Source organism: Notamacropus eugenii, chromosome 3 (genome assembly GCF_028372415.1).
Source record: "Notamacropus eugenii isolate mMacEug1 chromosome 3, mMacEug1.pri_v2, whole genome shotgun sequence".
Classification (NCBI taxonomy): Eukaryota; Metazoa; Chordata; class Mammalia; order Diprotodontia; family Macropodidae; genus Notamacropus; species Notamacropus eugenii.
This window is the reverse complement of record NC_092874.1, coordinates 484,515,548-484,533,392: the sequence shown is the minus strand read 5'-3', so window position 1 is coordinate 484,533,392 and position 17,845 is coordinate 484,515,548. Positions and strand designations below refer to the sequence as shown.

General features: G+C 50.0%; 1 protein-coding gene across 2 annotated transcripts in view; it reads right to left on the bottom strand.

Annotated features, from left to right (window-relative positions):
• Positions 1-16,537, bottom strand: part of ELMO1 (engulfment and cell motility 1) — a 385,710-nt gene extending 369,173 nt beyond the window's left edge. The window contains exon 1 of one of the 2 annotated variants that reach the window (XM_072599131.1): positions 16,271-16,537. The gene's annotated coding sequence lies outside the window, so the exon portion shown is untranslated. The remainder of the gene's footprint in view (positions 1-16,270) is intronic. The other variant, XM_072599132.1, reaches the window with a different exon arrangement.
• Between the last annotated feature and the right edge of the window lie 1,308 nt (positions 16,538-17,845).

Below are 17,845 nucleotides of genomic sequence, written 5' to 3'. Positions count from 1 at the left end.
TACTTTTCATACAGGTCCTTGAAGAGGAGGGGATGGGTGCCTACTATGTGCTAGGAGCACTGTCTACTATGTGCTATGTGCTTTGTGAATAGGATTTCATTTAACCCTGAGCATTTGGAAGTTCCTTGGGCAGCAGCCACAGTGCCTGGGATTTGGCCTTCTACTTCCCATCCTCCCTCCAGGCTCTCAGAGGCCCTCAGCCTTGTGGTTACCATATCTATACCACAGCATCATTACCAAGTGTGGAGAGAAGGAGGAAAGTGATAAGGAACTGAAGGCATCCAGGGGAGGAGGTTGAAACCAGTCATGGAATGAAGTTGGGGATAATCCCAGCATTTAACCATACCCTTATCCCTATTTGCCCTTTAGCAGAGATCGGGCAAAGGCAGGAGCAGCACTCGACTCCAGGGGTGGGAAGGGGGTTCTGGGCACATATGGGCATTTGCATTAAACCATAGGACTCTGGAGCAGAAGGGCTACCATAAGAGGCCCTCCTTTTACTGATAAGGAAACTGAGGCCCGTTCATGGTTCCTCCTCCTCCCCAGCCTCAAGGGACTCCTAGCTCCCTTCCAGACTCAACTCAGACTCCCTGTCTGCCAGGATGCCTCTGCTGAGCTCCTCCCAAATTGCTTTGTCTTTAGTGATCTGAGTACATACACTTTCCTCCTCACAGAGGTGAGGACTCCTGATACTGTCTGAGTCACCAGATCCCACCGCATTGTCTCATTGAAGGCCTAAAGAAATATGTTGAAGTGAAGTGAATTGAGTTGAATTGCCCAAGGGTGATACATACAACCGGTTAGCACCAGGACCCTCCTCTCTTGACTCTTAGGCTCACCAATCTGGAGCTAGGGTGAGTGCAACCCTGTCATTTCACAAGCGAACAAACTTTGGCATGAGCAGTATAAGGGGCTTGTCCAAGGTTACTTTGGTCACGAGGAACAGAGGAGAGGATACAGCTTCAAATCTGCTATCCAAGTCGGGAGGCATCTCAGTGGTCACCTAGCCCAATCCCACTTGAAGAAATGCCCAGTGGAGCAACCTTGACAAGCCACACTCCAGTCTTCACTTGAAGACTTCTTGTGATGGGAACCTCACTATCTTCTGACCCAACCCGTTCCACTTTGGGATGACTCTCGTTAATGGGAAGGTTTTTCCTGAGGTGAAGCTTAAATCAGCCTCTCCTGCAACTTTTATCCACTTCTCATTTCTAGTTCTATCCTCCTTGGGCCAAGAAGGTCAAATCTCTATAAGGCACCCCTTCCACTACTTAAAGACACGTGTTGTGTTCCAACATATCTCCTCTTTACCAAGATATTACCTACCATTCCTTCAGAGAGTCCTCATGGGGTGGGCTGTCCATTCCCCTCAACAGGTCCCTTTGTGTAGACATGCTATGGGTTACCAATATCCTTCCTTCCTAAAAGGTGGTGCTCCCAACTGAATGCAATCATGATACATTGTGGTCAGCTATAAGGAAAATACAGTCAAACTTTTAGGGGATTCAGCCAAGGGCTCTTGTCTAGATTCTCTCTCTCTCTCTCTTCCTCTCTCTCCCTCTTCCTGTCTCTTCCCCCCTTCCATGTCTTGGTGCCAACTTCAAATATGAGACCTAGGCCATCTATGTTCTCATCCATGCCATTGGTGTAAAAAAAAAAAAAAGGTGTATGTCAGTGGGCCAGGCCCAGACCTCTGGGCACTCCAGAAGTCTGGCCCCCTCCCACTTATAGCCAGGAAGTTCAGCAGGACAGTGACCCCAGCTCATCACCCAAGCATCGAGGAAACAAACTCAGCCAAAGACAGTCATCACTTCTTACATTCCAAGGAGGAGAAAGAGGGATTTCAAGACATCCTGCCAGGAGTTTCAGAAGGCCTGTGACTTTTAGCCTCTTTATGGCCTTGGATTAGGGAGCACCAGTTAACTCATGTAATTAATTTGTATCTGGCTTTTCCTTCATCTGCAGAAGCTATGAACTGACAAACAGGAAGGATAAAAGGCCAGCTTCCTCTCCTCGTGGTGCAGATGATCTTTCACTTGGCTGCTTATGAAATATTTACTGCTTTGAAATAAAATCTAAGAATGAAAATTCCTTCCGAAGTACCTGGCTGACACATGTGTGCTGGGCATTCTTCTATCTCTGGATGCCACATGGGTAGAAGACTGTGAAATGGAGCCCCACACCTTGCACAAGGCTGAATGTCATGGGCCTCTCTTCCTTTGTGTCAGGAGCCATCATCGGTTCACATCTGGGGGCAGACAGAAGCCCTCCCTAAAATCTAAATGTGAAAGAATGGTTTGGAGGAGCCAGCACTGAAGCCTTAAAAAGCACTTTTTCACCTACTAACCTGAGCCAACATCATCCCTGTCTTTCCTGGCAATGCTAAAAGCCAAAGGCCTGAAGGAATCCTCCTAGGACCTGTCCACAAAGTCTTTGACCATCCTTCATCTCTTCCTCTTGAAGGAGCTTAAGGAGAAGGCCTTTGGGCCCCTCATTTTACCCTCAAGCAAAGGAAAGCCCAGACAAGTTCAGATTTGCCCCAGGTCGTGTTGTAGGATGAATTTTGGGGCCTCCTAAATCCCAGGCTAAGCTGCTGCTTCCCTCTTTAATGGGCATAGTGGTGCAAAGGAAAATTCCAAGTCATAGGACAAGAAACAACCCAGGGCCTCCAGGAAGCTGAGTCCTTAATGGTCCATCTGGTCCATTATCACATGCAGGGGGAGAGTAATGTTTTTAATAGTCTACCCTAATTACAGAATCAGAGAATGCCCAGAGTGGCATCCTTGTTGCTTATTTTCTAGTCCAATCCATTCCTGAGTAAAAATCCTCAAAAAGTAGTCATCATGCCTCCACTGAGATACATCCATGAATGGGGAGCCCACTACCTCCCACAACTGCCCATTCCACTTCGGTGTGGGTCTAACAGTTAAAGACACCTTTCCTGACATCAAATCTCAATCAGTTCCTGGGCAATGGATGGACGTTCCTGAGGGTCAGCCTTCATCTTACTATAAGGAAAATCTTCCTCCCAGTTATTAGAATCCAAAAAGAGAAAGGCCTTCCTGGAAAATGGTGAGATCCACATCCGTGAGGTTCACCAAGCAAGGTAGGAGGGATCCTGGACAGAGAAGACTTGTACCAGATGAAACCTCAGGTGACTTTCAACTCAAAAGTTCTGGGATTCCAGCAAATGTTTGGCAGCCTCCAAAAGGCAAAGCTGGCCACCAAAGAAGGGAGATTCCTGAGGACCATTTGGCTTTTTTATCAGCATCATTGTTTCTCCACTCTTCCGACGTGCAGGTAGCCAGTCCTTCTGAGGACACACATTACATGTGTGTGCCATGCTCGATCAGGTGATAAGTGCTCATCTCTGCCTTGCCCAGATATGATGAGATCCTTTCCATACCTCACCTCCTGTACTTCCCACAAACAGCCTCAGAAGATATTTTATACCCATTTTACTGGAAAAGCCACTGAGGGTCAGAAGGGAGGGGGATCGCCCAGCTAAAGGGAGGAGGAGGGCTTGGCTCCCCTCTTTTAATGCTCTTTCTGCCATACTGAGCGTGCTCTGGGGCAGCTGACAGAAGGAGAGATGAGCGTGCACCAGATACCCTACCTGGCCAGCCCCTGTTTTTTAGCTTCCCCAGGGAGAGCACACAAAGCAAAATAAATTCAGTGAAGACCACCCTTGCATTCTCAGGCACAATACATATGCCCACTTGGAAGAAACGACAAAAGAAGAAATGATTCTCAAATAATGTCGAACGCGTCATGAGTAAAAAGTCAGTCAGGCTGGGCCTCACTGGGCCTCTTTTTCTTCTTGCTAGTTTTCTGGTGCAGGCAAGCTCAGACAGAACAAAATGAGATTTTCTGAATTTCCCCCCAGTACCTAGAAGCCATTAGTGGCTCTTTCATTGGCTTGGGAGGAGACACTACCCCTTGGAGAAGGGTACAAGGTCTCAAAGACAGCCACCACAAATCAGCAGTGAACAGAAGCATAGATTGGGGGTGGGGTGCCTAGAACTGGAAGTGCGGGGCTCTTCTTGGCTCCCCTCTGACAGGAGGGAGGGGCAAAGTTAAGGCAAGCTCCTGAGGAAAGCCTAGGACCTGGTGCCAGGACCCAGATTCCAACTAGGCAGCTCTGTCCAGTCAGGCTCAGAAGCCCATCCCCCCAACTGAAGAGGTGAATTTCTCCCCAAGAATAGAGGCTAAACCCAGCCAGGGGGAGGTTGCCCTCTCTGGATAACTCAGCTGACTTAACTTCCTCTTCAAGGCCTGTTCTTTTCAGGTAGATGCCCCTTCCCTGAGGCTCCTGTCTTCTCCCTCCATTTTTCCTCTTTCCAGGGATGTGAATACCAAAAAGGTCCCTAGACGACTATTTAATTTACATTAAACAAAAGCAAACAGGCCCCTAAAGGGCCTTTCCTCATTCCTACAGCCGTGGGTGCTTCTCTCCCCTGGATCTCCCCAACCAAAAGACTGCTTTGTAACTTCTTTGCATTTGTACATCAGTGTATATGGGCAGCTACATGCCGCAGTGGATAGAGTGCTGGGCCTGGAATCAGGAAGACCCCTCTTCCTGAGTTCAAATTCAGCTTCAGACACTAGCTGTGTGACCCTGGGCAAGTCACTTCACCCTGTTTGCCTCAGTTTCCTCATCTGTAAAATGAGCTGGAGAAGGAAATGGCAAATCACTCCAATATTTTTACCGAGAAAATCCCCAAATGGAGTCATTAAGAGTCAGACACAACAGACCAACACTTTAGTGAAGACAAATTCCATCTCCTCAAAGAATGGAAAGTCCTGGAGATAGAGTTTTGGAATGGGGGCGGGGACGGCTTCATTTTGGGGTTTTGTTTTGTCTTTGAATCTCCAGTGCTGAGAACAGAACCAGTCACACAGTAAAACCTTAACATATGTTTGTTGGATTGAAATAGGAGGATGGGAGGGGCGATAAAGGACAGGCATTTTTGTTTGAAGATGCAAAATATCTAGTAGCGCCTCTGGTGAAGCATCATTATTTAGAATTCCTGGTAGCCAAGCCTCACCGCCCACTACAATAAGATTCGCTCTACACATTAATATTGTCAGCCCCACTGCAAGGCCAACATGTAAGGGAGGGAGGAGATACAGGGGAAAGTTCTTTTTTTTTTTTTTTTTTTTTTTGAGAACTTAAGCATATTATTTGAAACCAAAGTGTGATTGCAAAAAAAGCTGTAGAATATAGAGTACTGTGGTGGTGGCCGTCGGCTAATTTCAAGTTGCTGTATTTGTTGATTAAACAGATAAGAAAGTATTAAGTGCCAGCGTTTTCTGCCAGCACTGTACACGCTCAGCCTGGTTCAAGCACAGAATTTTAGAGCTGGGAAGCAGCTTCCACTTCCCTCATTCCACAGGCGAGGAAGCTTTCTCAATGCCTACTCCCAGGCTGCTCCTCTCCTCACTGTGCTGCTTCTCTAGCTAACATTGATGTGGCACTTCAAGGTTTGCAAAGAGCTTTACATGTTGTTTCACCTGATCTTCATAACAACCCTGGGAGGCAGGTACTATTATGAGCTCCATTTTACAGTTGAGCAAACTGAGACCAACACCACTCTGGATCACACAGCTAATATGTATCTGAGGCAGGATTTGAAGGTGGGTCTTCCTGACTCAAGGTCTAGCATTTTACCTTCTGTGCCTTCTCTACATGATTTTCCCTCATTTAGATTGGCATCCCTACTCTTCAAGTAGAATTACTGAAATTTTATTGTGTCTTCCTTCACATAAGTTCCAAACACATACTTTTTTTCAACTGAATGTTTCTCATACAAGTTACATCCATTTTAAATAAATTTATTCACAATAACATGACCCAAGCGTGGTGGGTCCTTTGATTGGTATTTTCTCCTTGTGGGTGTTTTCTCCACCTCTGCAGATCAAAAGCCCTCCAGAAATCAAGAAGGATTTGGACCAAGGACTCCAGGAGGGCTCAGTACTAGAGGAATCTGAGGAATCAGAATCACACAGAGAGATCAATGGATTTGGAAAAGGCTGATAAAAGGCAGCAGCCATGTGTTATTAAAAAAAAAAAAAACTACAGAGACTAGGAACTGAGGAACTTCTTATGGCCCCAACATAAAGCATCTTCCTAAAACCCAGAGGCAACACTTTATGCAAGTGAAAAATAGCCGCAATCCCCCAGAAGACAAGTGAAATCAAGGGTGTCAGTTCTCACTTTCCCCAGGAGATTGAATCACATGATTGTTTACCTAGGAAATTCATCAAGTTCAACGAAAATAAAAAAAAGGTAATTGACTTTGCAGAATTCAAGATAAGCCTCCAAAAGTCATTTGAATTCAGAGAACCAGAAAACATTTTATATATACTGTATAGAGAGGAGACTCTATTGCTATCAGCAAAAATCATTAAATATCTGGGAATCAACTCCCCTAGACATACATGACCTACATAAGGAGAATCACAAAACCATGTATACAGAAATAAAGAAAGATCTAAATAACTGAAAGGAAAATTCATTATTGAGCCTCACTAATGATCAGAGAAATAAACATGAAAGCAATCTCAGGTGCCATGCCAAAGCCATCCCATGGGCCAAAGCAACCCACATAAAAAAACTCCTTGATGCAGAAACGTGTGTCTTTATTACACGCATCAAACATGGGGGTCACGGAAGGAATCGCAATCCTTGACCTAAACAGTAGGAATGTGCCCTAAAAGGTTATGTATAGCAAAGAACAGAAAAGTCTGTCCAAGAAGAGAAATCGCAACACGATTATTGCCAAGCACTTGGAAACATCCTAAATGTTCACCCATTGGTAAAAGGGTGAATAAACTCTGCTAAGGTATAGAGGATTGAAAGAGATTCTAAGAGTTCAGTTACGTTGTACACATTGTACATTGGACTTCTCATTCTCAGCCTACAGTCATACAGAGAGACTTCAGGAAAAGCAGAAGTCTTCGTTCTTCCCCTTCTCCCACTTGAGGTTCTTTGTCTTCATTCTTCTCTTTCTCCCATTTGAGGTTTCTTGTCTTCTTTCTCCCCATTTGAAGTCCTTTGTCTTCATTCTTCTCCTCCCATTTGAGGTTCTTTGTCTTCGTTCTTCTCCCCATTTGAGATTTTCTTGGCAGATACTGTAAGGGTTTGCCATTTCCTTCTTCAGCTCATTTTAGAGGTGAGGAAACTGAGGCAAACAGGGTTAAGTGACTTATCTAGGAAACGAACAGCTATAAAGTGTCTGAGGCCAGATTTGAACTTAGGACCATGAATCTTTCTGACTCCAGGCCTAATTCCATCTACACGGTCTCCTACATGGCCAGGAAAAGTCTGTAAGGAAGTTTTCATTCTGTCCCCTAAAAGCTAATCCAGTCTAATCCAACAAGCACCTACTAAGTGCCTGAGGGCCATCTCTAGCCATCTTGTTCCATATCTGGCTACTGAAAGTGATGCTGGTGACTCTGCACAGCCCTTCCTCACTTAATTCCAATTCACTTGTGTATCCCCTCCCTGGTGTCATGGTCCTCTTGGAGGACAAAGGACAAAACCAGCGAAGCACCTACTATGTGCTGACTTTTCTTCTGGCTCCAGACTCTGGATGTTCCACCCATCTCCCCCATTCTATCTTCCTTTTTGTGCCATTTCTTCTCACTAGAAAAATGACCTTCCTGAGGTTAGGGTCTGTCTTTTTTTGATTCGTCTTTTTAGCACAGGGCCCCGCCCATCATAAGTGCTTAATCATTGCTACAAAGGCTGGAACTGAGGGAATTGACAGCAGGTCAGTTTGGTTCAGAGTAAGTGACCCAAACAGAATAATGAGTTATTGCTTGTTTCTTGTCCTTCTGTCCTCCCAGAGGACCTTGACGTGAGAGAGGTGATGCCAGGGCATGTGAGTTGGACTTAAGTGAGGCAGGGCTGTGCAGTCTCCAGCCTCCCGTTCTCCTCCAGAGCCATTTGGGTTCAGTGGCCATATACAGATCAGACAAGTGCAGATGACCCAGTGGGGGACCTTGGCCTTTTCAAGTTAAGATCTTTAACAGTTTTCAGTTTGACTGAGGTGATTCACCATTCAGTGATTAAGGCTAGGTAAGAAAGGAGGTAAAGAATGACCTCTTTTATCAAGTAAAAAAAATCAATTTGGGAGGGGAAGACTCTCAGGGTTTCTGGCCAAAACAGAATCAACTGCTATTTACATTCACTCTGAGCCAATCAGGACCCAAAGTCCAAGTGGGGCTTGACCTGGGACCTATTGTTGGCCAATGACTTGGGTTTAAGGTATGGCCCTTAAGAAAGAAATCTAGTTGGTAGACCCCAAGATATCTTGCAGAGGTTTCAGCTGTCAAAATTTATTATTTCTTTGGGCACAGCACCCACAGGAAAGAAATGAAGGAAGGAAGGAAGGAAGGAAGGAAGGAAGGAAGGAAGGAAGGAAGGAAGGAAGGAAGGAGGGAAATGCTGTGTTGCCCAGCTGGCCAGTTATGTCCCCAGTATAAGTACTACTTACAAAGGTGAATTAGTTTCAAAGGAGGATAACCACTTAACTGTGGTGGCCTCAAAGGCCAATCTCCAAAGTTTGTATTGTATTGATCCACAGAGTGCTGGGAAGCCCTAAAGAGGCTACTGAGCATGGTCAGTCCTGGGTTTTGGGAAAATGACTTTGGCAGTGGATGGAAGACAGAACAGATGCTCCATACTGGGCCTCTAGGGGACAGCATGTGAATGGAGAGAAGGGGACATGGATGGTGGAAGAGGAAGTAGAGATCCCAAAGTTAGACAAGGCCTAGTTTGGGGAAGTCAGGGAAAGAAGTGAAATGAAGCTGTTGCTCCTCGTTGGACCACACATTCATTCATTCCCAAGATTGGACTGACGTCCTACACCAAGCACCTCACTTAGAACATGGAAAAGTGACTTCAGAAGTGGAAGAAACAGAGCTCCACAGTGGGCTGTAATTTATGAGTTTTTTCTACTTCTGGGGTCCTGTAATTACTGAGGCAACTGTGTGGCTGCACCACACACACACACACACACACACACACACACACACATCCTTACAGTAGCACTCATTCCCCACAGAATTGGTTCCAACCTCCCAGTCCCCAAACCAACATATCTGAGCTCTTACTCTGCCCCATCCACACCCAGAGTCACCCACTTTCTAGATAACTAGAGGTTTTACATTTTATTACAACGTATGGAAGATAGCATGGAATATGGAAATGTTACCCCAAAATGAAGAAAGTCTCTATTTTTCTCCAACCCAAATCTCTCTCTGATGGTTTTGTACCCCACCCCTGTGCACTAGCTTTCTGTCTCTTCTGCAGTGTTGAAAACTTGGGAGAGCCAAGGAGTCAGAGAACCCCAGAACCCCAGGACCCTAGAACAGGAGGGACTCCAGGGGACTCAGAGCCTCACCTACATGTGAACACTGATCTCTACAACATACCTAGTGATGGTTAATCCAGTCTGCTTGAAAAGCTCCAAGGAAGGGAGGTCACTAACCCTTCCTCCGCTTTACTTCACCCCACCCCAGGAACTCAGCCCATTTCTGGATGGCCCAAATTGTCAGGAAGTTTTTTCTTGACCTCAAGCCAAGATTTCCAACTCCCCCATCATCAGCCCACTGCTTCTGGCCTGACCCTTTCAGGCCAAACAGGTGAGACAGCCCAGCCCTTGTGGCACTGTGGTGACAGCTCCCACACCCAGCTGGAGCATTCTCTTCCCCAGACAAACATATCCCATACCCCCCTACCCTGATCACTCCCTCTCCACTCCTAGTAGACTGAACAGTCTCTAGCTAACCGAAGTCAGACAAAGACCAGATAGGAGGGGAATATGAACCTTGTGACATTATGTTTGCTGACCCTAACAATATCTCATCTTAACACTGCTCAGCCACCCGCCTCCCTTGCAGAGGTAATAATAATGACCCAGGAGTCACTTGCCTCCGAAGCATTCTCATAGCCCAGCTTTACAAAGCAAGGAACTCAAGCAGCTGATGGAGGGTCCCACAGCCAACAAAAGGCAGAGACCCAGGCTTAGCCTCTCTCCCTCTCATTGAAAACAGCACCTTCTCATGAGATGAGACCTGAAGCCAAAACTGGGGCTAAAGAGGCTGAGCAAAACAGAGAGGCTGGGAGTAGTCCAATAGCTGTGGCACTGAATTGCATGATGCAAATTAAGGGATTATCATGAAACGGAAAGGAGTTGGGACTAGTGGGACAACCTGTGTGAAAGTCTCACAGCAGAGAAAGAAAAAGAGGAGAGGGGGAGAAAGAAGAGGAAGGGGGCATCCAATTAAGCCACCTGCTTCATCCCTGTTCCTCCAGGCTTCAATTTTCTGAAACTACTCCCTTTCACTAAGGAAACAGAAGCCACAGAAAAACAGCAGCCCCTGGGTTCTCCAATCACAAGTGTGTTCAGTCATATGGTCTATCCCAACACCTCTCATTTCCCATCACCAGGCATGTGCCCACACAGTCTAGTGGCCTGAATTCTAAGCTACTCCAGGTGCTGTGAGGATCAAATGAGATGACAGAGTGCTTAGCAGAGTGCCTGGTATATAGTAGGCCCTGTATAAATGCACACTACTCTTCTTATACCACATTGTCCCAAGTAGATAAGACAGTCACCCCTATATAACAATACCGTCACTCAGATGATGGGGATCAGCCCCTGCCAGACACTCAGGGAATGACCACTGTGTACAGGGCCAGTACTTCACCCTCCCACTCCCCCACCCCCAGTAAATACTGCCTTGGTCTCAATTCTGGCTGGTGTTCCCCGCTCCCAGTGTGCTTTCCTAGTCCTGCCTTTTGAGGTAATGTGCCCAGCAGCAGTGAGGCGCCCGGGCTCTGCTGCCAGCTCCCACAGCTCCCTGTGGGCAGCCTCCAGCCTGTGCCCTTCCTCCTCCAGTGCCTGTCATTCTGGGGTCTTTGCCTTTCCCCTCCCTGGAGGTTCTAGGATAGCCGAGCCCTCTTGGCTAAAATGCTCATTTTAATTACATGTCCTTGCAAGCTCACTGCCAGCCTCTGTGGTTACCGTTCTATCTGCAAGCCACTGCAAGTAATTAAAGCCAGCCTGGCTGGGAGGGGGAGCCAGCAACAGACCGCTTTTCTAAATTGAAAAGTCAGAGATAAGCAAAGCAGAGTCGAGAGCCCCCAAAGCCCACCCTGGAAATCAAGAAAGGGGCAGAGGTGGGGGTGGGAATCTGGCTCAGGGCAGGGCTCCGCTTGGCTGAAGGACGCTCAAGGCCAGGGACTGGGGACGGAGAGAAGGCTCAGGAAAAATAGCAGAGGCGACTTCCAATATGGGGAAGGCGGTTGTCTGGAGAAGGCACCTACTTCACCTGCTCTGCTTGATCAGGAGGCAGACCCAGGAACCCACGAAAGTTAGCAAAGAGGGAACTTTAGGCTGGAAAAACTTTGGAATGATGAAAATGGTTCGGAAATGGAAGAAGCTGGGTGGAGGTCCCTCTAATGGGTGGTCTTGGGGCAAAGGCTGAAAGATGACTTTAGGGGATGGAAGTCTCAGGGGCAGAGTCAGACAGTTGGGATTCCTGCACCCCCAAAAAACCTTCGATGTCCTGAGACAAAAATTAAGTGAGGTGAAAGCTAGACAGGGAGACCTCAAGCCTCTGCCTCCCCACACAGCCACGACCCTGCCAGTTACAGGAACAATAGGATCTTAGATTTTTGAGCTCTTAGAGTGACACACAGCGCTAGATCTGATCAAAGGCCCTTCATTTCCAAAAAAGCACAATGATAAGTCAGAGGAGTTCCTTGTTCTAGGTCATGCAGTTGTTCATCGGCAGAGCGGAATTTGAACTCAGGTCTTTTGACCTCAAATCCAGCCCTTCTCCAATCTACCTCACTGGCCCCAAGGCTGTCATGTTCACAATTTCAGAAAGTTACTTTTTGCAAGGGGCAGTCCCTGAGTTACCCAGTCCACAGCGGGGTCCCAGAATCCACAGGTACGCCTACTCATCTGCAAAGACTAGAGAGACCGAAATCTGCCTCGCTTGTCTTTGAGGAATGATTTTTTCAAATGCTGTAAATGCTGTTCTGATTAATTAACATGGACTTATTTATTAATGAAGTACCAGTTCCTGCATAAACCTTCCAGAAAAAAAAGGAATGTCTGACCAATGGGCATTTCCTCAGTTAATGGAGAAGGATCATCTCCTGACCCCTCTTGTTGGGGGGAGGAAGTCTTCTGCAGATCTTTTTCTTTGATATTACAAAAGGATACTCTTCATGAGGTCACCAACCACTGGTGGATAGAATGGAAACCAGAGATAAATTATTTACAAGGCAAAGGCAACTCTGGCTTGGCCGGCAAGGCTGGCTGACCCTCCTGGAAAGGAACTGTAATCCAGAGGGAAGTGGCCAGACATTAGCAATCTACTATGACATGTCCAATTAGGATACTGAGAGTCCACACACATTGAGGAGGGGCCCGTTATGTGCAGTGGTAAGCACTGAAGGAGCTACAAAAACAGAGTTTCTCATTTTCAGCAAACATTTACTGCCTGTCTATTCTAGCCTGAAAGGGGAGACATTTGGCGAAGTACAGGAGCTCGGGCTAGAAAGAGACCTTGGAGAACTTTCAGTCCAATGCCTTAATTTTTCAAATAAGGAAATTGAGACCCATTGAAGCTGATGTGACAGACTGTAGACTTGAACCCAGAGCCTTTGACTTCCCACACAGAGGTCGACCTACTTCCACCTCTCCCAGGATGACCGCTTGAGTAGTAGAATGGTGCTGCAGACAAAGCCAAGAGCTGTCTCCTCCCACCTGAGGCAAGGAGCTATGAAGGAAGGTCTGAAGAGGGATTTGAACCCAAGTATGACAGAACTTTTCTTCTTGGGGAAGTGGAAGTATTCCAAAATATCTCCCAGTTATGGGAGGCATCCTCACTTATGGGGGCATCAGGCCCACACAGCCACTCACTCAGCTTTGCGCCAGGGGCCAGGGAGGTAGAGTTGGCTTTCAGTAAATACATAAGGGTCCCTCCGTACCCCTTGTCAGGACCTGTGGCTTTCGTTCTGCTCATTTTTGCAGGAAGCCTAGGTCCTCACCACATTTCCCACATCCCACAGAATCCTTCTCCCCTTTCGACCCTTCTCCAGGGTCCTTCTCACCCTCTTGCCTCCCCTCTTTGTTTCCTCACTTCCTCCTTCTCCTCTTTCCTCCTTTCCTTTCTCTCCTCTTCCCTTCTTCCATCTCCTTCATTTCTCACCCCCAGAGATGAGAAGCAGAGAAGACCAGTTAGAGCTGGTGGGTGACATGGGGTCAAGGTTGGATCCAGCCTTCGGGGCACTGCTTCTGGGAGCATTTACATTCCACCTCGTCCAATTCCTCCAATCACAAGGCCTTTGGGCAAGTCTAGCCTTTCCCTTTCTCTGACCTCAAGAAACTGGGCACAGCAGGGAGAGTCCAAGTCTACCTTCAGGACCTTCTCCAGAAGGGCCAGCTCTGCACACTCCTCCTTCCCGGGTCTCACAATCTCAGAGGCGCTCAGCTAAAGAGTGAGGAAGCTAAACTAGGTTAACCAATCAACAAGAATTCTAGAGGGCTTCTCCCAGCCCCATACTCCAGGCTTAGTAGTCAAGATCAAGAGATAACTTGGCCTCAAGAGCAAACTTGGCCTCTGACCCTAAACCAAAGTCAGTGAGCCACCAAGGGGGTGTGGTAGGGGTGGGGAAGGCAAGAAGGGCACTTTTGTTTTTACAATTTGGACAGGAGTAGGGCCAGGGCCTCTGATTTCGTTAGTATAAGAAACGTTAACATAGAAAATGCAGTTTAGAGCTACCTAGGAGGAGCTGGTGCTTGGGAGCCGGAGCTCACTGGATTTCTCGCTTTTTCGTTCTCTCTCTCTCTCTCTCTCTCCCTCTCTCTCTTTCTCTCTCTCTCCCTGTCTCTATCTCCCTCCCTTTCTCTCTCTCCCTCCCTATCTCCCATTCTTTCTCTCTGTCCCCCTCTTGTCTCTCTCTTTCCCCCCTCCTTCCTTCCCTCTCCTCACCTCCACAAAACCACACTGCCTCTTTTTTCTCAATTACTTTTTAAAAATAAGCCTGTTTCAATATCAGAAAATCACCCTCTCCCTGGTGTACGAACATTCACTGCATACTGTCAGATTGCACCTGTTACCTGGAAGGGTCCGAGCCTCTGACAGGCAACTGAGGCAGCAGCCCCCAGGTGGAGAAGCAAGGAACAGGGTCCTCCAATTGTCACAGGCAGGGCACCTCCCCCTTTCAACCCTGGCCCGGGGATCCACCCATGGCTTGGCCCAGCTGGGCCCAGATTAGCTGGCTCCAAAGACAGGTATTTGGAAGCAGGAAGAAGGAGGGTACAGTCTCCAGTCTGTCTCTATTTAGCGGCAACAGAGCCCGGGGAGGCGTCCAAAGGCTGGGGCCCTAACAGAACATTTCTGGGGATAGAGGTGGGCCGGAATGAAGAGCAGGTGGGCAGTTCACTACCAGGCTTTGGGAACATCAAGTTTGGATCATCCAGGCCCACTGCATTTTACCAAGAAGAAGAGAAGTCCCTGAGGCAATCAGGGGCTGAAATGGCATTTGCCCCTTCTGTCTCCACTCTCCTGTCTCTACTTAAAGATCCTGAGGGAGATCTCCATTCATTGTCTGTGTTTCACAGGCCATAAAGCTGACAGGCAGGGCAGTCCATAGCAGAATGCCAGCAGCAGGGCTGGGACCAGAGCCCACAGCCGATTTTTACATTTTTCCCCCTGCAACACTGCTCCGCCCTGAGTTCTTGGGAAACATGAATAATCATCTCATATCATCATCACTAGGATGATGGAGCCATCATGTGAGGGAGGGCGAGTCAGGGAGGAATGGCCCAGGGCCAGCCTGGGGTTTCACGGGTATCCAGGAGAGGGCCAGGCCTGGCCTCCCCAAGGCATCCAGCATCCTGGGTGGGCCTCGCGCAGGCTTTATTGGTAGGACAGGAGGCAAAGACCTGAGAGGGAAGGTCCTCTGGAGAGGGGACTCACATCAAGCAGTGGGACCCTAGGGTCCAGAAGGGCGCACCAGTCCTCACTATCCACTGGCATCATCAAGCATTACTGTTCAAGGCTCATCAGGTGTCCCGTGGCTGAGGCAGGAATCCTAGAGCTTGAAGCGGGCAGTGGAACCGCAGCATCTCTGGGGGTCACTGACCTCCCTCCCTCCCAGACGGGGAGCGCTGTGGCAAAGCTACGGAACAAGCGGCCTTCAGCCGGGGGTCGGCACAGGTCTAAGCCCCTCCCCCTCCCCAAGCCAACTCCGCCTCCAGGCCGAGGGCTGGGAGGTAGCGGAGGGAGACTGCCAGACCCCTGCTCTGATGGGGTCACCAAGAGGGACCCTGGGCAAACAGCTGGGGGACGCTGCCCCCGTCCGGAGGCATCGCGAGCGCGCGCACACACATACCGTCAGGCGCCACACACACACACACACACACACACACACACGCTCACAGAGGCAGCCTCCACTTTGTTGCCTGCCCAGCAGCCCCGCTGTCTCCTCGGACTCCGAGGCTCCCCAAAGACTTCTCGCGTCCCCGCGAGCCCCCAGCGGCGGAGGGCTAGCCCTCGTCAGCCCCTGATGTCCACATCTCCGTGGTTCCCAGCTGGGCTGGTGGCTGTCGGCCCTCCGCGCTAGGAGATCAGCAGCCCAGGGCGCGCAGGGCTGGCCGAGCCCCAAATCTCCCTCCTGGGCCCCGCAGCGCCCCAAAGGGCTGCACGTTCGCCCGAACCATCTCCCCAGCGGTGCAGCGCGTAGCTCCCTGTCCGCATCCCTCTGTCGGTCCTGGACTCCCCTCACCCCCCGGCTGGACAGTCCCTGCAGTGTATCCCCTCCTCTCCCCGCTCCCCGGCACGATCGGATCTATTCCCTACCCCGCGGCTGCGGCAACTGTGCCTCGGAGGGCCCCTGAACAACCACCCAGTCACCTTCTGTAGTGGTGCCCTGGGCACCAGTGTGCCCCCTCCCCCCAACCGCGCACACTAATAAGGACAGGGACACGGACACGCAGGGATACGGAGAGAAACACAGACACACAAACGCACAGAGAAACACACGAGCACGAACACAGAGCTGCTCTCTGAGAAAGCCCGGCACACACACACACACACACACACACACACACACACACACACACATATACACACACACACATACACACACACACACACACACACACACAGTGGCGCACACACCATCACAGCCCTCCCACCTCTCTCCCCCCTCGCCGTTAGCTCAGGAAACTTTGCTAACCTGCGCACCTCTGTCGCCGCTGCGGGGTCTGGGTCGGGGTCCAGGTCCCGGTCCGGCTCGGGCGGGGGCGCTCAGTCCGAAGTTGGGGCTCCGGGCGGGTGCTCTGTGCTCGGGGGCGGCTCTCGCTCTCGCAGCCTGCCTTTGGTGACCGGGACTATCCCATGCTCAGCCTCAGCCTCGCCCTCCCTGCCTCGGACTCCGGGCGTCAGCGTCCGTGGTCCTGCATGTCCGTGTGTGCGCGCGATCTCCCCCCTCCGCCCGCGTCCTCGCCGCCACCCCCGCTGCTGCCTCCCCGTCGCCCCCGTCGCCGCCGCCGCTGCTCTCACTTCCTCTTCCTCCTGCTGGCCAGAGGCTCACTTTACATCTGCAGGGCGTCCCGAGCCCAAGTGCGGAGCTCCCTTACTCGCGGGGCTGCGGGATCCGCCGGGCCCGGCCCGTCGGGGGCTCCCCAAGGGGCCCGGAGCCCCCTGCGCTCAGCCCCGAGGGCGCCCGCTGGCCTTCTACAGCCCCAGCTCGACACTTTCTGGGCCCTGGCTCCGGGCAGGAGCGACTGACGGACCCTTTGGAGGGACCTCGGGGGACTGGCGACCCTTTCAGCCTAGGGTACCGGGGCGCGCTGGCCTGGAAAGCTCCCGGGGCGCTTGGGATAGCTGCGAGCGGATGCCCCGGTTTGTTGTTTGTGTGCGCTTTGGAGCGGGGCCACCGGGACTCGAGGACTTGGCAGACTGTCCTTTGGAGCAGCAGGTGCAGCTTCAGCTCCCAGATCGCCACTAGATCCGGGGCCCTCGCGGGTCATCAATGCCCGGGAGGGGCGGAGGAAGGCCGAGAGCCCCAGGAGCTGCTAACCCCCAGTTACCAAGGAGCGGAGTCCGAATTTGAACCCAGCTCCTGGTAGTTCATAGCAGTCAGCGGTGGAAACAACCTCAAAGGTCTCCACCTCCCATTTTACCGACGAGCACATCGAGGCTCATAGAGGGAACTCGGTTTACCTGGGGTCACACGGGAAAGTACAAGGGCAACCCTTCCAAGCCAGACCTTAGGAGAAGCCGCCTCTGCCCCCAAAGTCACCCATCTCCTTCCAGAACTCCAAGACTGTTTTTCTCTTTCCGTCATCATTCTGTCCAGAATAACCTGCCAGACTTATTCAAAATAATATTTGGCGTCAGTCACTCAACAACAATATGAATGGACCTACTATGCCCAGGCACTGTGCCAAGGGACTGGGGATACAAAAAGAGACAAAAAGCATGCTTAAGGAGCTCCGAGTCTAATGGAGGAGAGGCCGTGCAAACACGGGCAAAGTAAAGCTCTCTAAGGGATCCAAAGGAGATGACGCATAAAGGGAAGGCTCCAGGATTAAAAGGGTTTGGGGAAGCCGGGGAAGCTAGAAGGAAAAGCTGAGGAGAGAGTGCATTCTGGGCAGGAGAGACAGCCAGAGAGCCCATGGAACTGGGCAGTGGGAAGAGGTGGGGAAGGGTCGTCCCGAAGGCCTGTGAATGGCGCTCAGGATTTCTTATTTTATCCTGGAGGTGAGAGGGAAGCAGCAGACTCTGTTTCCGAGGCCTAAGTCCCAGT